Raw genomic sequence first — 23,760 nt, forward strand, 5'->3', positions numbered from 1 at the left:
CAGAACGTGAGATTTTCAAACCAAAAATAAAAGCTTTGTTGACTTTTTGAGCGGGACCAAAAGGAATATGACGAGTGAAAATAATAAAATAAGAAGTTTTAAAAATATGTTGCAGTTTTAAGAATATATAAAATTTAAATATTAATTCCAAATTAAATGTTTCCAAAATCTATACTATAGATGCATAACAATATAGTTAAGTGATTTAAACAAATAATTTGTTTTATAATTAAAACAAATTTCTTATTCAACCAAAACAAATGTCACACATTACATGTTTTATTTATTTAAACAGAAGTACAATGAATAGAAAGACTAAACCTAATTTAAATCGGCACTGGATCTACCAATAAAGCTATAATGAGTATTTTCATTTCTCCTTCAGGATGTGTGAATATATCTCTATCTTTATAAATCACATCAAGAAAGCGTAAAGCATTTAGGATACACTTCAGAAAAGGCATTGGAATATCAGTTGGCCTAAAAAATTCTTTATTTATATCTTTCCAAGCATTAGAAATTCTCTCCCGGGCTTCTCGAATGGCAACTTCTCTAGAGACATCATATTGTCTCATATAGCATTCCAAAAATGAAGAAATATGTTGTCTTTTTTGTTCAAACTATATGCAATGAATAATATTTCATATTAATTTTTACTTAGTTTGTATTAAAATATATATAGTTGTATTGAATATTATTTGGAATATTATATATACCTCATTTGTCACAATATCATTTAATAACCTTCCAACGACAATTGATGCATTGATAATTTTTGGCCGATTTGATACCCACTGAAAGATGTCCTCTGTTGCTGTGTCTTCCATACCAATGTAACACGTTGTTACCAGCAGCAAACAACTAGATGTTTCTGCTGATACATGAATGTACTCTTCTAATGTTGGTTGATAATTAATGCTTAACCATTTGGCCTCAGTCATATGAGCTTGAACATGTCTTAATAACTGCCATCAAATGAAATAATGTAATTAGCTAAATACAATATAATAATTAGCTTCTTTTATGTTTTTAGCGTTTATGATAAATATTTGTTCACTAACTAAAACATATACAAAATACGTACTTCTTTTACATAGTATTTTAGGGCATATGTTTTTCTGTCGTTCTTTACTTTTTGCTCTATTTCTTCGTAAATATTTAAGACATTTTTATAGAGAGATTTCAGGTAATCTGGAAGATTATCCGAAAACCTAATATCGCACCTGAAAATCATTTTTAATAACAATAAGATAAAGAGTAATGAATAATACCACAAATTATATATAGAAAATATGTGCTAACTGACTTTTCAATTGTCTTTGTAAAAAGTTCTAGGCAAAATTATACTAAGGGTCCTTTAAGTTATTTTATTGTAACAAGTTGGTCCTTTATATTTTTTTTGCTATAAGTTAGTCCTTTATGTTAACTAATGTATGCATCGTTGACCTTTTTTCTGTTTTATTAATTTTATTTTATTTTGTTTTTAACTTTTAAAATTCATATTAAATTCATTGTTGGTCCAAAAATTATGAAAAAATTCCTAAAAATATTTCTTCTCATTTTACACTTTCTGTAATTTTTTGAGAATTTTATTTTCTGTTTTATTATTTTTATTTAATTTATTTCTTTTGTGTGCATTTTAATTAGTTTAAAAATATTTTTATGCTCTAAAAAATTCTGAAAATTTTATTATAGGATTCAATGATGGTCTCTAACGTATGTTAAGTGATACATCAACACCATTAGTGTCACTTCGGTTTTTTTGGAACGAAGTTTATGAAAAAGGTTAACTGTGCAGACGTTAATTAACATAAAGGACCAACTTGTAGCGAAAAAAATATCAAGGACCAACTTGTTACAATAAAATAACTTAAAGGACCCTGGGTATAATTTTGCCAAAGTTCTAATTCATCAATTGTTCCATATGCGTCATATGTATCATCAATAATCATTATTATGATGATCTGTTTTGTCATTACTTCTCTTGCTTTAGAATACTGGGGCTCAAAGAATATCCCCAAAGCCCAAAAGTAACATTCCACTATTCTGTCTCTTGCATACGGTAGTTTATTAGATACGTCAAACTCCTTCCACCATCTATAAGAAAAAATTAATACAATTACTCATAATCGCAAAGGTTTGTCTATACTTGAAGTGGTGTACGATTAAAGTTCTTACTTGCAAATGTTACTAATTTCTTTTTGATGTAGTCTTTGGAGCGTGTTGAAATCTAATTTTGCCAAAATTAGCAAATTTTTATTATGAGAAGGATCTTGCTCGTATATGGAAATGTAACTTCTTGCCTCAAGCCTAGGCAAGTTTCTACGGAGAGCATGCCTTAAGCTGTGCTTAACTTGTTTTGCATGAGAATTGTTCAGTTGGTTGGCAATGGGCTCAAGATGAGAGGTAGTGAAAGCCAAAGCTTCTTCCAAAACATCCTCTCCATGAACCATAAAATGCGTGGCTTCATACAAGCTTAACATCACCTCAACATTTTCATTAAGTCTTTCGTTAAAATTTCCTTCGTCATCCTTGAATTTGTTGAATACATCTAATGTTTTTATCAATCAACCATAACATTAGAAAAAAAATGTTAGAAATAATAAGATTTTAAAAAATTTGTAAAAAAAATAAAGAGCAAGATACTTTCAAAAAAGATATCTAAAAATGTTAGAACCATAAGATTTTAAGTAAATGCTATACGTGAGTTACACTAAAAGTTAATGAATAAAGTGTGTGCTTTGAAGGTTAATGTCTTGGTTAGGAGTGCCGGTATTCGCCGAAAGTACTATATTACTGCACTTATTGCGCTTTGTGGCAGTATTGAAAGGAAAAACAAACAACAAAAGGGCTCTGATATTTTGATATTTCGGTTGGGAGTTTGTTGGACAATATGGACTACACGCAGCAACATAGTTTTCAATAACGGTGGCTTCGGAGTGGAAGGTATCGTTGACAAAATTGTTGAGAGTACATGATTTTGACATGCTGTAGGTTATAATTCTAAAAGGTGTAGAAATTTCTATTCTTGGTTTAGAAGTCCTTTGGACTTTGTTTAAAAACTGTTCCTGTTGTAAATGGCTGAGTACACTTTGTACTCTTTTTATAATATAATCCATCGCTTATAAAAAAAAAAAATTCAAATACTCCGAGTTTTTTCGTTTAATATAGGATACTTTAAAATGACGATACTGTCCCACTTTGTGTTAGTATTATCTTTTTTTTTTTTTTATTTTTTGACAATTTTTGTTGTTGATTTGTTATTACAATTGTTGTTTCAATGAAGCATTATTATATTGTGGCTTCTTTTGAAATATTTATAACTGGGATGTGATTATTCATTTCGTAACAACTACTAATAATTTACAAAATTGTTTAAGTTATTTGCAAAATTTATTCTATTTACTAATAAATGTTTTAATAGAAAATCAACAAAAGTTATAACATAAAAGTATTAAATAAAATAAAAAATATTAAATATAAAATTAACTAGTTTATTCAAACAAAAAAAAATACCATTTTGTGATTTATTGATAAAATTTGAAAATGAAAATTAACAATAAAGTTAATAATTTAACATACCTCAATAGAGGACATCCTCTCCTTAAAATAAAAGACTTCTTTTTCTTTTATTTATTTCCTCTTTCTCTTATACTAAAGAACGTATCAAGTCTACTCTATTTCTATGTTTTATTTCTTTCCACACTCTTTCTCACATTTTTTTCTCTTTTCAACATCTTTCTCCAATCAGACAACCTAAAAATAATTCTTAAAAAGGTAAAGTTGAACTAACTTCTATAAAAGCACTATAATTGTGCTCACACCCGAATGAGTAGTCAAGTTTTTCAAACAAAAATTACTGGATGAGTAGTCAAGTTTTTCAAACAAAAATTATTACAGTTTTTCAAATAGTCAAAATCAGCACATGCCAAATCGAAATAATACCCAATAGAATTTTCTTACCCACTTCAAACCAACTAATCCCTTTACACAAACCCACTACTAACTCTAATAAGAGACAGACAGACAAAAGTTTTTTTTTTAATAACCAACTTTTTTAAACAAAAAATACAAAACAAATTAATATTTTAGGAAAATTACCCACCTAACTATATTTTGGGGTGTTTTCCACGGCGCCTCCTATTTTTTTTAAATTTTATTTACCTGCAGATTTAGTGTTACCTACGGATTTAACTGCAAATTTACCAATGAAAATAATTAATGTTTGGTCTGCAGATAAATTCGCAGATAACACTACATTTGCAGATAATTGAAAAAAAAATTTAAAAAAATAAGAGATGGAAAACATCCCAAAACATATTGGATAGGTAATTTTTTTTGAAATATTAGTTTGTTTTGTATTTTTTTTAAAAAGTTGGTTATTAAAAGAAAATCTTTACACAAAACTCCAACTTCACCAAAGACAGACCAAGGCTTGCAAGAAGACCACGCCTGCACTTAAAATTTCACACCAGGCACCCACCACCCAATCCCTCATACGAACCACCAGAATTATTTTTATTTAGGATTAAAAAACATCCTCCTAATTGATATATAAAATGGATTAGATCATGCCCATACATTCTCCTAAGACCCGGTATACCAAGAGCACTCCTAATTATCTTAACCACACCTTCGTTGAACCAATTAGAAATACTACCCACTATGGAACACAACAAAGAAATCGCTCTCCAAAAGTTAATACTCAACATTGACCCCATACACGACCTCTTAAAGATGACACCACAACATATTCCGACTTCAGGCTTTGTTTGCCAATTTAAAGGAGAAGGAATGAGAAGACTTTAGAAAATAGGAAGAATTAGGTGAAAAAATTAAAAAGATTTTGGATATGAGAGTTTTTGAGGTTTGATTTTATTATGAAAATTTCTTTACCCACCTCCCTATGGGTGGTCACCTCCTGCGAAAAATCAAAACTACCCCTGCTTCGGAAGTTCATTTCCGAAAGCGTGTTTTTTTTAAAAAAATTGACTTACTTCGGAAGTTCATTTCCGAAACAATTATTTCGGAAGTTCACTTCCGACACTACAAAAAAACTCATCTCCAACGACATATTTAGCGACGTGGAGAAAACGTGGCTAATAAATTCTTGTTGCGACGTGAATACAACGTCGCCACCTATATTAATTTACTTTACAGTATTAAAGTGGTTGGGAGTCAGACATGGGTTTGTGTGAAAAACAGTTGCGACGTGAGTTGCACGTCGCTACATTAATTACATAAATTAATTCATCACACCCCATAACGTTCAAATGAGGGAATATTCAAAATTTTGAAAAATTTGGTGGTGACATTATTGTCACGTCGCTACATTTATAATTCAAAATGGGGGGAAACATGATTTGACAGAGTGGCAGCGTAAGTGACCGTTGATTAATTAAATATTACCGTTTGCTTGTTGCGACGTGTTTAGCACGTGGCAAATAGCGAGGTTTGATGCACGTCGCAACAATGTGTATTAATGCAACCAATTCACTTCACTTCCCCACACCTTCGTTTCAAATCCATTTTCGTTTCAGCAACTCTCCCCCAAAACCAAAACCAGCAACCTTCCTCTCAATTTCATTTTCATTTCATCAACAATTTCGTTTCAGCAATATTTTTTTGACATCTTGGGTAATTAAGAGGTTGCATCAGTATTATGAGCTAATTTTATTCTTGATTCTGTTTTTAATATATATTTTTTTTTTGGTATAGATTTAGATTTGAAGAAGGAGGAGGAGAACAATTTCGTTTCAGCAATATTTTTTTGACATCAAAGGTAATTAAGAGGTTGCATCAGTATTATGAGCTAATTTTATTCTTGATTCTGTTTTTAATTTTTTATTTTATTTTTGGTATAGATTTAGATTTGAAGAAGGAGGAGGATAGTAAATTGAAGAAGGAGGAGGAGAGTAAATTGAAGAAGGAGGAGTAGATTGAAGAAGAGGTAAGTAAATAAAATAGATTTTTAATGTGATTTATAATGATTTTTGGTATAGATTTATAATGTGATTTTTTTAGTAGATTTATTAAGATAATATGTATGTGTTTGTATAGATTTTTTAGTAGATTTATTAAGATAATATGTATGTGTTTGTATAGATTTTTTAGTAAATTTATTAAGATATGTATGTGTTTGTATAGATTTATAATGTGTTTTTATATATCGTAAAACTATTAGAAAAAAATTGATATATTAAAATTGTTATATCTTAAAAAATAAAATAGAATATAGTGAATAAAATAAAAACGAAAATTAAATATATTTTTTATTAATATTTTTAAAACTATTAGAAAAAAATTGATATATTAAAACTATTATTAAAATTATTATATATTATTATTATTATTAAAACGTATTTTTTGTTTAATATTTTATAATATATAAAATAGATTATTATAAATATTAATATAATTTTAAAAAGAATATAATAGTTATATATATATTATAAAGTTTTCATTTTTAAGAATATAATATAGATATATATTATAAAGTTCTCACTTTAAAAAATAGATTATTATAACTTAAACAAATTTTATATATTCAAAACTAATATAATAGTTATATATCATTTTTAATTTTTAATTTTTTAATAGATTTATTAAGATAATATGTATGTGTTTGTATAGATTTTTGATAGATTTTTGTTTTTTTGTATAGATTATAGTATATTTTAAAAAAATAGAATATGTATTATATTTATATATTTTAAAAAGAATTTTTATATATGTTATGTATATCATATATTTAATAAAAACATTTTTTATTTTTATTTTTTATTTTGTTCTTATATAATAGATTTAAAACTGAATTTGTATATATGTTATAAAAACATAATATGTATGTGTTTGTATATTTCCAAATATAATAGTAATATTTCTTATTTCTTATTTTTTATTTTTATTATTATGTGTGTAATAAAAACATAATATGTTTATTTTTATTAAATAATATTTTCAATATATGTAGTTTAAAATGTGTAGTTAAAAAAAATAATTATTGTATGGTTAAAGATGTTCAATATAACGTGTGTAGTTAAAAATATTAGTAGTATTGTTATTAAATAATATTTTTAAGAATAGTAAATATTAACTAGTATACGTTTAAGAATAATATTATCGGTATTATCGATAATACTAACTCAAAATGACAATGATTGTATAAATGTGCAGTATGGAATATTATCGGTATTATCGTAGTTGGATGTACGATAGAACATTTCCAGGAAGAATGGGACTTAAACCCAATTTTATAGTAGGAGTTGAAGGGTTTATCAGTTGGGCGTTTGCTCAGGAATTATGTCGAAGCGAAGGAGGAGTTAGGTGTCCCTGTCTTAAATGTGAATGTAGACCAATAATTAGTGACCCACAGGAAATAACAGCTCATTTGCATAGAAGGGGTTTCATTGCAAATTATTGGGTTTGGACGTTTAACGGTGAAGAACTGCCTAGTAACGTACCAGAGATTAGCAACTCTCATGCTTCAAGTAGTCGGCCGCCTGTGGAATATGAGGAAAACTTTAATCTGATTGGTGACATGGTTGAGGATGCTTTTGGTGTGAACGTGACTTATGATGAGCCTGAAGATTTTGGTGGGGAAGAGATGCCGAATGAGGAAGCGCAGAAATTTTATCAGTTGTTGAATGAGATGAATACGCCGTTGTTTGATGGATCGTCTGACTCAAAGTTATCAATGTGTGTGAGATTGTTGGCCGCCAAGGCAAATTGGAATGTTCCTGATAAGTGTTTGGAATTCTTCGTAAAGATGATGTTGGACTCAACTGCAATGAAAGACAACTTGCCTACAACATTTTATGAAGCAAAGAAGTTGGTGTCGAAGTTGGGCTTAAGAGTAAGAAAGATTGATTGTTGCATTAATGGTTGTATGTTGTTCTACGACAATGAGTTTGGTACTCAAGATGGGTTGTTGGAGGAATGTAAGTTTTGTATGAGTCCAAGATATAAAGTTCCAAGTAGAGCCGTTAACACTAATCAAGACCGTGTAGCAGTAAAGTCCATGTTTTATCTTCCGATAATACCAAGGTTAAAAAGAATGTTTGCTTCAATGCACAGTGCAAGTCAAATGACATGGCATCACACAAATAACACAAGTCCAGGCACTATGCGGCATCCATCTGATGGCGAGGCATGGAAGCACTTTGATCGGATGCATCCTGATTTTGCCGCAGAACCTAGAAATGTCAGGTTGGGATTATGCTCTGATGGATTTACTCCATATGTCCAAGGGTCGGGAACTGCATATTCTTGTTGGCCAGTTATTGTAACCCCTTACAACCTCCCTCCTGAGATGTGCATGACAAAACCATACATGTTTTTGACGTGCGTCATTCCAGGACCTTCGAGTCCAAAAGCAGGAATTGATGTGTATTTACAACCTTTAATTAATGATTTGAAGAGATTGTGGATTGGAGAATGGACTTATGATATATCATGTAAAGAAAACTTTACAATGCGAGCTTCATTGATATGGACCATCAACGACTTTCCAGCATATGGCATGTTGTCTGGTTGGGGTACGCATGGCAAAATGGGTTGTCCGCATTGCATGGGAAACAACAAAGGGTTCACGTTGGATAAAGGTGGGAAAAGCTCGTGGTTTGACTGTCACCGCAGATTCCTACCACGAAATCACTCCTATAGAAGAAACATGACAAACTTTAAAAAAGATGTACGAGTGAAAGATGCGCCTCCGCCTCGATTGTCACCATGGGCTATATGGGAACAAGTTAGTGAGCTACCAAAATTTACAGATACTGGCAAAGAATGCCGAATTGAAGGATACGGAGTCACGCACAATTGGACAAAAAGAAGTATATTTTGGGACCTCCCGTATTGGAAGGATAACTTGTTGCGCCATAATCTAGATGTTATGCATATTGAGAAGAATTTTTTTGATAATGTATTTAACACAGTGATGGATGTGAAAGGCAAAACGAAAGATAATGAAAAGGCCAGACAAGACATGGAAAAATGGTGTAACAGAAGAGAGTTGGAGTTGAGGCCTCTACCGAATGGAAAGTTATTAAAACCCAAGGCTTGTTTCACTCTGACTTCCCAAGAAGCTAAAGCTGTTTGTCGATGGCTAAAAGATTTGAGAATGCCCGATGGCTATTCATCAAATTTATCAAGGTGTGCTAACCCTAACACTGGGAAGTTGCATGGAATGAAAAGTCACGATTGTCACATTTTCATGGAACAATTGTTACCAATTGCATTTGGCTCGCTACCCAAACATGTTCTTGATCCACTAACTGAAATTAGTCAGTTTTTTAGAGATATTTGTGCGTCATCTTTAAAAGTGGAAGACATCATGAAGTTGGACCAAAACATTGCAATCATTCTTTGTAAGTTGGAACAAGTATTTCCGCCTGGTTTCTTTGACTCCATGGAACATTTACCTGTGCATCTTGCATATGAAGCTTTTCTTGGTGGACCAGTTCAATATAGGTGGATGTATCCGTTTGAAAGGTTCATGGGTGATTCAAAGCGATCAGTGAAGAATAAAGCAAGAGTTGAAGGTTCTATATGTGCACATTACCTGCATCGAGAAACATCACATTTTTGCAGTCATTATTTCAATCACTTGATGTTAACTCCTAGAACCATACGGAATCCGGTAAATGTCAACCAGAGGAGTCAATTCACCTTATCGGTATTCGGTCTTCCAGGTCGACCTTCTGGAAAGAAGAGTGTGCATTGGTTGACCCAGAAAGAAATGCAATCCGCACATGTCCATGTCTTGATCAACTGCGTTGAAGTTAAACAATACCTTGAGTAAGTTTACCCAATAGTTTTTTTACCTTTGTTGACAATGTCTGTATACCAAACTTATTTAACTTATGCTGTATATTTTGTAGGGAATTTCACAATGCCTATTTTCATAGTACCGGTGTACAGTCAACATCTGGCGTCATTCATGCTCAATTTCCCTTATGGTTCAAGCAAAGATTGTCTACCGTGTTTCCACCAACTCCATAAATACTCCATTTGAGAAACTTAGCAGAAGGCCCTATCCAAAGCGCAAATGATTGGCACACATACTTCGTGAACGGATATAAGTTTCACACTGAGGCATGGACCGAAGGGAAAAAAACCATAAACAGTGGTGTATTTGTAAAAGGAGTTACAGATGGTGGTGAAGATGACTTTTATGGAGTTATTAAACATATCTACGAGTTGGTATACCATTACTTGGATTCAGAAAATAAAGTTGTCTTGTTTTATTGTGAATGGTATGATCCAAATAGAGGCACCAAAATAGACAGGTCATACGGTACTGTTGAGATTCAAATGAACCGGAAATACAAAGAGTATGATCCTTTCATAATGTCAAATATTGTTAGGCAAGTTTATTATGTACCTTATCCTTCATTTGTGACACGTAAAAGAGGATGGTGTGTTGTAATAAAAACAAAACCCCAAGGTCATATTGAAAACGGAGATCAAGTAGAAGATGTTGCCTATCAAGTTGATGATGTTGATCAAATTAATGAAGTGGTTGCAGCTGAAGACATTACAAGTTTGAATGACACAACTGTTGAGGGACATCAAGTTGATGCATCTATATTGTTGGTTGAAAATAATGTGGATGAAGAGAATGATGAAGAGTTTGAATCCGATGACAATAATGAAGAGAATGACGAAGAGAATGATGAAGAGAATGACGAAGAGAATGACGAAGAGAATGATGAAGAGAATGATGAAGAGAATGATATGGATAGCGAAGATGAAGAATAACTAAACATTGAATGTAATATCTAATTATGTGTTAAGTAATATCTAATTATGTGTTAAAGAATAACTATTTATGTGTTAATGAATATCTATTTATGTGTTAATGAATATCTATTTATGTGTTAATGAATATATATTGATCTTAATGAATTTATTATCTTTGTTGGTGAATAATAAAATAGGTAACATGCCATCTAAGAGTAAAGATAGTGGTAGGAAGTCCCAACGTCCGAGGATAGTAGTATGTGACGCGCCTCACACAGCAGCGTGTCCCCGCCCTCAGAGTCATGTTGATCCTATGTCTCTAGCCAGTACTCAGGCTTTTACCCCATTACTCTCCTCCCACACATTCCCGTCTGGGGTACCTGCATCTTTCCAGTACTCAGCGGTACCTCCATCCTTCCAGCATCCTGGTGTGCCATCGTCCTTCCAGCAGGCAGCAGGACCTAGCTTTCCATTCACACATACTGGTGTGCCCCCTCCCAGCTTTCCATTCTCCCATACTGGCATGCCTTCATCCTTCCAGCAGACTGGAGGATCTGGTTTTTCATATCCCATCCTGATGACTTCATCCTTCCAGCAGACGGGAGGGTCCAGCAGTACACGTCCGACACAGGCTGGACGATCTCCTAGTCCACGCCCCACACAGGCTGGACAATCTCCCCGTCCACGTCCCACACAGGCTGGACGATCTCCTAGTCCACGCCCCACACAGGTTGGAGGCTCACGCACCCCACATCCCACACATGTACCAGCACGTGAGGTTGATGAGGCAGTTGATGAGATAGATGGAGCTGATCTTCGTGGGAGGGATGATCCTGATGAGATTCATGTGATTGACGGCAGATTTTGGATTCAGCCCGAAGGAAGCAAGTAAGTTTCCTATTTAAAAACTTTTATAGTATGTATACTTTTTCATTTTTTTTATAAATTTATATCTAACATTTTCATTTTTTGTTTCAGTTTTACGCCGAGTCGGACAGCTGCTAGGGTTGTTAACTATATAATTCAGCAGATGTATAAATCAGCTTTTAAGAACTATGGGGACGTCAAAAATAAAGATGGATGGTTTAGAATGTTTAAGGTATTGTTATTTATATATGTTATGCATTTAATTTATTGTTTTAGTTATAGTTATTTAAATAAAATTCTCATTATAATTACTTAACATTTTATTTTAATGTCATACATTATTGCAGGAGAAATGTGTGTGGGATCCTTTGAGTGAAAAAAGTGTTCAGAAAGTTTTCAACACCAGATGCTCTAAAAGAATGTCTGATATGCTGCGGCGAGTAAGGGAGAATCATGAGCTTCATGGCATCCGTCCTAACTGGATAGGCGAGGAGGTTTTTCATGATCTTGTTACATATTGGAGGAGTCCAGAATTCCGGGCTAAATCAGAAACTTTTAAGAAGATGAGGGCATTTGAAAAGGGCGGTTGTGTCAATACAGTTGGAAGTATTAGCACCGCCGATCATGCCCGACGATTGGTAAAAATTTTAAATTTTTTAAGTTACATCTTTATTCATAATATATTTTACTAATTATTTTTAATTATATTATTTAGGCTAAGGAGTTGGGGAGAAAACCATTGATGCCTGAGCTGATTTCGAGGACCCGGACAAGGAGATCGGGAGGTTTTGTCGATGAGCGCACGAAGTTGTATCTTGTAAGTGAAATTTACGTTGTTTATTTTTTTTAAATTAATACAAAATTTGTGACGTGAATTTCATGTGGCAATTGATAAATTGCCACATTAAAATCATGTGGCAAATCATAAGTTGTGGCGTGAAAATCACGTGGCAACTTTTTAATATATTTTAATTTATAGTATATACATATTTAATTAGTATAATTAAATATGCATTTAAATATTTAACTTACATTTTTTCATTGAATATCTGTGCAGGAAGATTATGATAGCCGACTTGCCATTTTTCTGGAAAATAATCCTCAATTCATGCCAGCAGAGGGGGAGCCGCTAAATGCGGATGTTGATCACTATACATGGTGTGAGGTTATTAAAGAAAAAGGACCTAATGGTTGCTTTTTTGGTGCTGGAAATTTGGCGGCCAGCTATAGACGTGGTGACCGCAATCTGTTTCAAAGACTTCAGGATGGAGAGGGTGGATCGCGTCAACCAAATCTGACACAGGAACAAACTGAATTGGTAAGGCAATTGGCGAGACGCGAAAGTGAGGCCCAGATCGAGATGATGCGGAAGAAGCAGGCTGATATGGAGGAGCAGCATGCGCGACAGATGGAGGGCATTATGAAGAAGCAAGCTGAGATGGAGGAGCAGATGAGACGGTTTATGCAAGGAGGTGGAAATTACAGTAATGCTCCTCCTCAAGAGCCGGAGGATGACGGGGTGGCTGATGATTTTAATCCGGATAATTATTTTCCGGATGATGCCTCTTGAAAACATTTTGTATTTTATTTGTTTTTAATTTATTTTTATGTAAAATATTCTACATTTTAATTCATTAAAGTATTAGTTTTAAATTTTTAGTTTTAATTAATTGAATTTATTATATAATGTTTATTATATGAATTTATTTTATACAAATTTATTATATAAATTAGTTTTTATAGATTTTAATATATAAATTTTATTTTATAGGTTTTATTATATAAATTTTATTTTATAAATTTTATTATATAAATTTTATTATATATATTTTATTATATATATTTTATTATATATTAATTAATTATAAAAAATATATAAAACAAAACAAATCTAGCGTGAATTAATTTTTTAAAAAAAAAAGCATTTAATGTAGCGATGTGGTATACACGTCGCTACATTGGTCAACAAACACACTGTCCCACACCTGCCACGCCTGCTGTGTGTGCAGATAGATGTTCCCCATGCAACCCTGTTGCGACGTGGGAGGCACGTCGCTACTTTCTGACGTTGTCTCCACGTCGCTACAAGTTGCCACTTTGGCTCCTGCGACGTATTCACTCACGTCGCTACTTTTTTGTTGCCACGTGATATTCCATGTTGCGTTGTGCTGATCACGTCGCTGCAGAGGACTTTTTTTGTAGTGCGAAATACTGCGATTTCTGCAGATTTATCAAAACACTCCCCCTCCCCCAATCATTTACCCTAAATCAAAACAAAAAGTGGCAGAGGCGAAAATTTGTGCAAACAGAATTCCAAAGCTGCATCAAGGCTCCAATCACACTGCTAAACAACATTCAAAAGCCCTCAATCCTAACACTTTGTAAGTTTTGAAATTTTTAGATCTATTATTCAAATGCATGTTATTTAGGGTTTTAATTGCATAAATGATATATGGCTAGGTTGTTAGTAGTATTTAGGTTGTTTAGAAGCATTTTGATTTGGTTTGAAGGTTGATTTAGGGGTCTGCCATGGAAGTTGCAGGAAATTGCATCGCCGGGGTGTTTCGGAAGTTCATTTCCGAAAACACCTCCATCCCAGTTTTCGGAAATGAACTTCCGAAATATATCAGAAGTTCAAATTTTTTTGTTTTTTATTTTGTCTCGCATATTAATCGATTTCAATTGTTTACAGGAACATGTCTTCTAGAGAGGGCGCTAAGGAAAGAAAGGATTCTTCAAAGAAAGAGGTGAAAAAGGTGAAGGAGGTGAAGGAGAAGAAGAAGGTTTCGACCGGCTCTACTTCTCGTTCCCAGGGGGCCCGGGGCCCGGATGCTCAAGCTCAGTCTTCAGGCGTGAGAGTCGTGATCAACGCTGATGGTTCTGAGACTGAGTGGGATGAGGATTGGTATAATTATCTTCATTCGGAGGAGTTCGCTCGTCGGGAAGAATAACGTGTTTTTTTTTGTTTGATGTGTATTTTGTAACGCTCGTCGGGCAGAATAACATGTTTTTGTTTTGTTTTGTTCTGATTTTGGATTGTATCGCACAGTGTATTTGTATTGGATTTATCATGTTAGTTTTTGGAAGTGGTAACTGGGGTCGGAACATATGACGGATGAGGTGGATGTCTGGAGGAAGTAGAACTGGAGATACGTCCACCACGAGACAAAGTAGCCAATCAATGTAAGCTATAGTTTATGATTATCATTTGGGGAGGTCATTTCTAAAAAATCAAGATTAAAAATAATAAGATTTTTTTTCCAATTTTTTGTAATGACGTCCCCTGATGATAATGATAAATTATAGCTTACATTGATTGGCTCCTTTGTCTCGCGGTGGACGTACCTCCGGGTCTTCTTCCTCCGGACATCCACCTCCTCCGTCATATGTTTCGGCTCCGGTTACACCTCCTCCGTCATTTGTTACTTTCAGTTGTACGTATTTTTATTAAAATAATAAATAAACCTTTTGAAATTTGGAAGCCTTTTTTTCTCCCCACCACTCTCTCATCCCCACCTACCCGTGTTTAACAATATGTAACTTTAATTTTATGTAATATTATCGTTGTAATTTTCACCCGATTAAATAAAGCGAATTGTTCATTTTCTTCTGTCCAGACCTATTTTCGGAAGTGCATTTCCGAATTCCTCCAAGGGGGTGCGCTCGGAGATGAACTTCCGAAACACCACATTTTCTGAAAAGTGACTTTATTTCGGAGATGCATCTCCGAAATCAATATTTTATATTAAAAAAAACACGTTTTCGGAAGTTCATTTCCGAAAACACTTTTTTTCCAAAAAAAAGTACCGTTTCGAAAATGAACTTCCGAAACAAGGGGTATTGTGGTAAATTCACCAGGGGTGGGCAAGAAGGTTAGGAGGTGGGTGAAGAAATTCTCTTTATTAATAACACCAAAAATTCCATAAAATTAAAGAACTCAAAATTTAAAAATTTTGTAAGGCTTATATAAATTTTTCAAATATCTTTTAAATTGTTATACTATTCTAAAAATTAAAAATTTAATAATAATAATAATAATAATAATAATAATAATAATAATAATAATAATAATAATGACTATTTATCATTTTAAACAATTTTTTATTTTTTTTTAAAGACCACCCTAACTTACCTAAACACTCTTTAGGTCATCTAGCCTCTCCTATAAAAAGTGCCTATATGCAAAACAACAATATTAATTCTTTCAAACCGAGGGAACTCACCATACAATACAAAAAATTCTTGGCTAAATCCAAAAAAGCACCCTCCACATCAATACCAAAATGAAAGTTTTGGAGAAGTCGACACTTAGAACAACTCAAAGCTTAAAGCTCTTAAGAACAATCTTAATAGACTAACTAACAATTAACAATCTAAGTTTATCATCAACAATTATTTTCATTAAATAATTATTGTATTAAATGTAAGATAAACTGAAGACTAATATAAAAAGAAATTAATAAAGATAAGTTGAGAATTGTATACTTGGTGAAACGTTGAATCCTTGTTGTCTCAATAATCTGAATAGCACAGCAAGAGAGTAAATGTTGTCTTCAAAAATAGTTATTTTTCCATTCTCAACATAATTCTTGTGAATATGTTGCAAAACATCTTCAATCTCATGTTCAAAATGATGGCTCAAACCCAATCGACATATTGAATCAATTAAGTGGACTTTCTCCAAAGAATTCTCGGTATTTAAAATAAGCATGTGCTTCACATCGTTTTTTACCATTTCAATTTGTTCCACAATATTTGGATCAAGTTCCTGCGTGGGTTTGAACAAACTTATTCAAGTAATCAAAAGATTATTCATATGATCCAAAGATAGAGTACTATTTTATCTAACCCTTATTTTTTATAATCATTATGCAAAACAATATACAAGGTTACATACCATAGATTCAGATTCGGAAGCATATCGAAGGAAATAATCTCCCCAAACACTTGCTGAAAATCAGCAACATTTCTATGCAAGTTAGATTTGGAAGCCGAAGCACACATACTAAGATGGTGAAATGAATAGACTTTTCACTCTATATTTTTTCAACTTTAAATATTTTGGGTTGGAATAGGCCTATAAATCTAACTATTTATAGTAAACTTTAATGAATTAATGTGTTCCAAGTCTAAAGTTAGAGATATATTATATAACCCTTCACAAACAATCACTTACTCACCCATAGTGATTCATGTGTTCCAATCGGTCCAATATTGCTCATGAGACTGGTTATGTCCTTAATTGACACTTATCTTTCAAGTATTACAGAATAGGCACGTGGCCATGAACCATGTGACACTAACTGCCAAAAGGGGATGTTTTTTTCCTAACTCACAGTCTGCCACAGTCTGCCACATCAGTTGCTGTCTCTATAATATTTCACATCAGCAAGCCTCAACCCTCCTTCAACCGATCCTCTTCCTCTTTCAAAACCGTTTCCAAATTGTTTCTCCACTTCAATGGCGGTTATAAAATTGAAGCATCAAAACCACCCTCTCACAATCCACAATCCATTTTCTCTTTCTCTTTCTCACTCGGGTCTCTCCACTTCAATGGCGGTTATGAAATTGAAGCATCAAAACCACCCTCTCACAATCCACAATCCATTTTCTCTTTCTCTTTCTCACTCGGGTCTCTCCACCGTCATTGCCAAACCTAACGGCGCCTCAGATGACTATCTTTCGTCATCTCTTGGCCATTGGCAGAATTGAGGTTCCAATCCTGATCATGGCTTCATCCTTGCTTTCAAAAATATATGATTGAATATTGAATTGAACTCTTGTAGTTTGGTGTTTTTATTGATTGTAATGTAAAATTAGTTTCAATCTTATTACTTGATGAACTGTGCAAGTATGAAATATGCTGACAAATCCGATTCAATTTCAGGTTGGGACTGGTTGGAACCGTCAAGGTATCATCTTTTGTTTCGGATTGTTATTTTCTCCTTCACATTCATTTACCATCATTATTTCACTGACTGTGTATGCTTTTGTTTTTTTAACTTTCAGTAATCTGCTACATGTGGTTATGTCATATTTATTCATATTTCATTCTTTCTTAGGAAGAAAGACTAAGAAACCTACGACAACGACTAGAAGTCCCTTTTGATGGTTCTAAAACAGAGCACCAAGTATGTATATAATGTTTTTCTTATCTAATCACACGATTGGTTTTTCTTTCTATATTGTGTTTGTCCAATCCTACAGTCGTTTTCATATGCACCTCTTGATACCGTTTATAAATTGAGTTTGCTTACATTTGTAAATTGAGTTTCTTTACATGGATGAATTATCAAGTGGCCAAGAAAATTGCTCTACATGTCTATACAACACATATATCTAATTTATCCATAGCATGCTTTTGAGATTCTATAATACAGTAGTTGAAAATAAATTTGTAATTCACATTTTATTTTATTTTGATAAAGGATTACATTTTCAAATCCCTTTTCCGTTGTTGTGTAGGAAGCTCTTTTACTATTGTAGAGATTGGCTTATCTTGATAGGGAGCGTCCTTCACTTAAATCAGATCTTTGGAAGGAAATGGGATGGCAAGGTTCAGACCCTTCAACAGATTTTAGGTGTGTGATCAAAAGCTATATGTTTTGCTTTAACGAGATGGGGTAGGGGCATGAATATGAATAGGGTTTTAATCAGCTATAGATTAGATACTCAAAATACTATAAGACTATTAAGTAAGGATTCATTGACTTAATAATGGGCGGTGACTTAAAATATTCTGATCCTTATTGGTTAGACACTCAAGGTTAATCAATCGTTTCCGTTTCCTTTATTTATTATTCACTACGATACTGTATCATCTCTTCGATTTGTTCTTATTGTATTATTGATCGATCGATCGTTACACATTGTTTTTATGTATTCTGAATTTCGCTTATTCTTCCTTCGATTCATCAATTACATCGTTTAATTTGTGTTTTGGTTTATGACTAACAATTGTTCAATTTCTGATGTCATCACTGCAGGATCTATCTGCTATTTTTTTGTTAAGTTATTTTGTTGTTTAATTGGTTTATTTGATTGCTGTTGTTGTGATTTTTTGATGCTGATTTGATTGATAATTTGAATGTCATAAATCGTCTTACTGATGTGTTTTTGATCATTATATTGTTGAATTTTGCGGAATGAACGGGTATCTGGACCTGTCATGCTGGCATATGGTATGAATGGGGATGCTATGTTTTTCCATTATATGCAGGATACTGTGTTGGAGCTTGAGACTACCTGGTATATCTGAAACTGCTGCAATTTTTACTGGGGTTGATGTTACCAAGGAACCCATTCCTGTTTTACCAACTGAGCATTATAATATGGGTGGTATCCCCACTAATTATCATGGAGAGGTACATTGTTGAAACAAGCTTCTTAAACTTTGAAGTTAGACCTCCAATTGAAAAAGAAAACGAAAGCCTAAGGATAGAAATTATAACAAATGGAGATTAAAAGTCCAATGTAAAATGTAGCATAATAATCAAACTTCCATTTTTTATGGCTTTTCAGTTTCTTCAAAGACACTTCTACAAAGACCAATTGCAGGTTCTCAAGTACCCTTTTGTCCAATTGACAAGAAGATGCTTGATTGTTGGTCACATATTGAGCCAGGAACTTTCAAAGTCCGGGGCATAGCTTATTTCAAGTAAGATTTAGATTATGAATATAATCTTTTTTTTTATGAGTAAGAATTGAACACAGTATCCTATGGTGTGTTTGGACCAACGCTCCAAATTGGAGCTTCTATGCTTTCGCGTTTTTTCAGCCTTGGAACGCGAGAAATAGCATGGAAACGCTGTTCCAATCACACACTAAGCCACATTATCAAATTCATATACAAAGTAGTTGATTTAGGTGTTGTTCTTTATGACAGGTACATGAAGAAGGAGTTGGCTCCTAACTATTCTGCATATTATTTGTTTGGAGTTGATGTTTTTCTTATCTCCGCAAAAAAATCGACCATATAGCTCGGTTTGTCGAACTTCCTGCTATTAGTTCATTAGCTAAATTTCCACCCATTCTTATTGTTAATGTTCAGGTACTTCTTACTTAACCTTAGTCATACTCTTCCATGCTGGAAAAATAAAATAAGAAATTATTTTTATATAGTGGAATACTTTTGTTTTTCAAAGTGAGTCCACCATAAAACAAATTTCATGCTCAAGTAAACATGGATTAGAATTGGATCATCAAGAGTATCAAAACCATTTGCTAAAGTGAGTCAAGGGTAATTAAGGATAACCATTCAGTGAAAACTGAAGGATGCTGATACTCTATAGTATTTATCGTCATAAGAATACCTGACCAACAATATTGAACCTGAAAAAAAAAAGGAGTAATCATTCAACGCAAACCAGAAAAGTTTCTGTAGGAAAACAAATCTAGCAGTGTACATTAGAAAACAGCATACTAGTTCCTTGACAAAATGATTGAACCTGAAAACAATAGAAAAAATCCAATAAATATTCAACCTAAATACTATATATATATATTACAAACAATGTAAGTTCAAAACAAAAACATAACACTGATTATAGGTACAATATCAATCCCAGCTAAAGAATTATTGTAAAAACATCTAATGCTTCAATTTAAAACCAGTGCGTAGTTTTAGATATAAAACCAATATAAACATAATACCTAGAAAATCATATATTATCACTCAAAATCATCAAACCAATTTTCTATTCTAAAAACCCTAACCACAAATTATCTCATTTTCATTATCAACACCAACAAAATCAAAACCCTAACTTTCCCGTTCTTGAACCCATTGCCTTACATTCAAAAAAATTCCGTTATTGAACCCATTATCTTACATTTATCAAGATTCATACCTTTAATCACATTTTTCAACAGAAGATTGAAACCCATAAACTTATCTCCATTAAGATTCCTAGAAACCTTCATATCTTTAGTTGACGAAGAACCTAGCTAGAAAGCAACAGATGACACTTGAATAACCTAAAAAAACAAAAATGTGATTCGTTAAAATCAAACACGTAGAGACCAATCTAAAGAAAAAGCAAGAATGAAAAATAAAGTTGCAATTCGTAAAATAGAAATGATTTTAGAATGGAAGAAACCATAAATGCTTAAGGTGTTTGAGAATCAAAAGTAGAAGAAGAAGAAGAAAGTTGAAGGTTGAGTTGAAGAATGAGGAATGAGAGAGGTGGTTCTGGTGAGAGATAATAGAGGTTGTGTGGTCTGTATTTGCTGGGTTTCTACAGCAGAAAAGTGAGGTCTTGGGGGTAGCGAAATACTGTACACGCCAAAAAGTGTTTGGAGTTTCAAAAAACTGTACTTTTCAGTTAACATATTGTTCTACATAAACTACTAAGATAACATGTTTTTAAAAATTGTACAAAATGAAAGTATAATTGAGTTCAAACTAATAGTACATATTGGTTGCAAAAAGTAAATTTTGGACACAAAATGCCCCTAAATTGATGAGGTGGAGGACAAAGACAAAAGGATAAATTAATGTTTTCCAGAGCATTTAATTTTCTTATATTATAGATTAAATGCCCGCTTCTACTAATTATTATCATATAATATTTGTTCATGTTCAGGGGAACAAAGTTGAGGAGCCTTATGTTGTATTAGATTAAATAGCATTGACCACTCGAATTATCAACAACTATGGCTAATTCAAGATCCATTATAATATTATAATGGCAAAAGCTTTTGCATACTGTATCTTGGTATCAATTATTAATAATGATAGTTTTAAGATGAAGTCGCCATAATGATTTTAGAGCAAGTACTATTGAATCACTAAATTTAAGGATTTGAAATGGTTTTTTATAGTGATTGGTGACTGCATCAACTGTCGGTGTTTTACCTTATACGACATTGTCTCATTATCAAATCTAGCAACCAATGCTAAAGAAACACACAATTTTACTTGATTTATATATAATATAAAATAATTGAAATATTAAAATTAAAGTTTTAACGGGTCAATTACATCCAAACACGAAATAATATTCTATGGATACACACTGATACTTATAAGGTACGCATATATGGTACTGATATTAACACATTTAATTAAATATTAAATAATAACAAGAATAAGTTTAGATACGAAATAATATATATGGATACACACGAGTACTTATATGGTACGCGTATTAACAAATTTAATTAAATATGAAAAAAAGGGATATACACTGATAGTGTAAAATATAGTTTTACATTGTCAACCAATGACGATCATGAATCAGGACAAGTCAGACTGAAAATTTAAAAAAAAAAACTTGTATGACATGGCAGAACATTATATTCTAATTGGATGACAGTATAAAACTTTTTTACATTGTCAATGCATAACTATTAATCTCATTAAATACTGAATAATAACAAAAATAAGTTTACTATTCATATAAATATTTTTATAGATAATTCTAAAACAAAATTATTTATATATAGGAATAATTATACGATTGATTCAAATATTTTTATATATGAAATAATATATTTGATTTGTAAATTAATATTAATCAACTAATATTAACGGGAAGATGAAGTTAGTGATAAAAAATATTGAATATTAACAGAAATATTAAATTACTGATCAAAATATTAAATATTAACGGGAACATGAAGTTACTGATGAAAATATTGAATAATAACGGAAACATGAATTTACTAATTAGAAATATTGAATATTAACAATAACATGAAATTACTTATTTAAATATTAATATTAGTGAGAACATGAAATTATTGATCAAAATATTGAATAATAAACAGGAACATGAAGTTACAGATCAAAATATTGAATATTAACTAAAACATGATATTACTGATCAAAATATTAAATATTAACGAAAACGTGAAAAGTTTAATTTGGTATTAAAAAGTTTAGTTGGGTTTTTCTTATTACATTTTTATAAAATCTGATGTGGATTAAAAAGTTTAGTTGGTTTTTTCTTATATAATATAAAATTTTAAAAAAAATTTTAAAAATTAAGAAAAAAACGAATTTCTACATGGAAATTAAAATATTAAAAATTGTCACGTCGCTTGTCACATATGTAGATTTTATTGGAATTTTGATCCAAAGTCAAATTGGATGGAATCTTTTGGTGAGGGCTTCGAATTTTTTTTAAAGGGAGATAAATCAAAACACACTCATATGACAGGGGATAAAAGGTATTTATCCTTTATATTATTTGCGGCAGGGCCGGCCCAAACAATATAGAGACTCTGTTCTATTTTTTTAAATAGGCCCTCTAATAGAAAATTATTATTTTAAATCATTATATATTTAAATTATAAATAATATTAAAAATTAGATAAAATAATATATTTAAAAACAATATTTTTGTAGAAATTTAATATATATAAATGTGATTTACATATTTTTTTTATCAGTATCATTTTTTTCTTTATATTGTTTTCGTAGATCTTATAGACATTAAATCATTTTCCAATTCATATTTATACAAAAATAAGAACATTCACAAATTTAAATTTTAAATTTTTGTACATTTATGAAGTCATCAAAATTTAGATACATCATGCTAAGAACCTATTGCACTTCCATCAATAAAGTTAAACAATTTACAAATATAAATCTTTTATACAAAACATATATTAATATTTAAAAAAAAATTATATAAATATTTTATTAGGAGATAGTCAAGGAGAAAATTGAATAAGTAAGAAAGATTATAAAACATTATAAATACTATATTAAATTATACTAAAACAAGTTGTTAATAACTTAATTTGTTAATTTATTATAAATGTAATCGTAATTATTTAATTTAAAATAAATTGATTTACTGTTTAATATGTTAATACATAAATAATTGTAATTTTTATAATTTTTTTTTGCAATAGATTAAAGTGGCAATCTTTCATGAGAAGGATATCTAGCAAAAACGAATAAAAAAATTAAAAGAGCCATAGTGGTGGGGTCACACCCACAACTTTCCTACAAACAAAGACCTAGTTTTTAGCTATACATGCATTGCAGTACATTTATATTCTTTCTAAAAAATATATCATTATCTAGTGTCTTATTCTAAGTATGAGGCCCTTGTAATTATGAGGCCCTGTGCTGTGGAGCAGGTTGCACTGGCACAGGGCCGGGCCTGATTTGCGGAAGTTGAAAAATGGTCATCA

At 31.9% G+C, this 23,760-nt stretch overlaps 1 long non-coding RNA gene and 1 pseudogene across 4 annotated transcripts; one reads left to right on the forward strand and one right to left on the reverse strand.

The window, feature by feature from the left end:
- Window positions 1–239: 239 nt before the first annotated feature.
- Window positions 240–16,629, reverse strand: LOC131601634 ((-)-germacrene D synthase-like; annotated as a pseudogene).
- A 334-nt stretch (window positions 16,630–16,963) lies between these two features.
- On the forward strand, window positions 16,964–21,741 carry LOC131601635 (uncharacterized). 4 transcript variants are annotated; one of them, XR_009283753.1, is made up of 7 exons: window positions 16,964–17,323; window positions 17,498–17,522; window positions 17,673–17,741; window positions 18,076–18,974; window positions 19,132–19,267; window positions 19,496–19,593; window positions 21,195–21,740. It is a non-coding gene; the product is annotated as an uncharacterized LOC131601635 (long non-coding RNA). The 4 variants fall into 4 exon arrangements; XR_009283751.1 differs by having other exon boundaries at window positions 19,496–19,660; window positions 21,195–21,739; XR_009283752.1 differs by having other exon boundaries at window positions 18,076–18,191; window positions 18,830–18,974; window positions 19,496–21,739.
- The last annotated feature ends 2,019 nt before the right edge of the window (window positions 21,742–23,760 follow it).

This window comes from Vicia villosa, linkage group LG5 (genome assembly GCF_029867415.1).
Source record: "Vicia villosa cultivar HV-30 ecotype Madison, WI linkage group LG5, Vvil1.0, whole genome shotgun sequence".
NCBI lineage: Eukaryota > Viridiplantae > Streptophyta > Magnoliopsida > Fabales > Fabaceae > Vicia > Vicia villosa.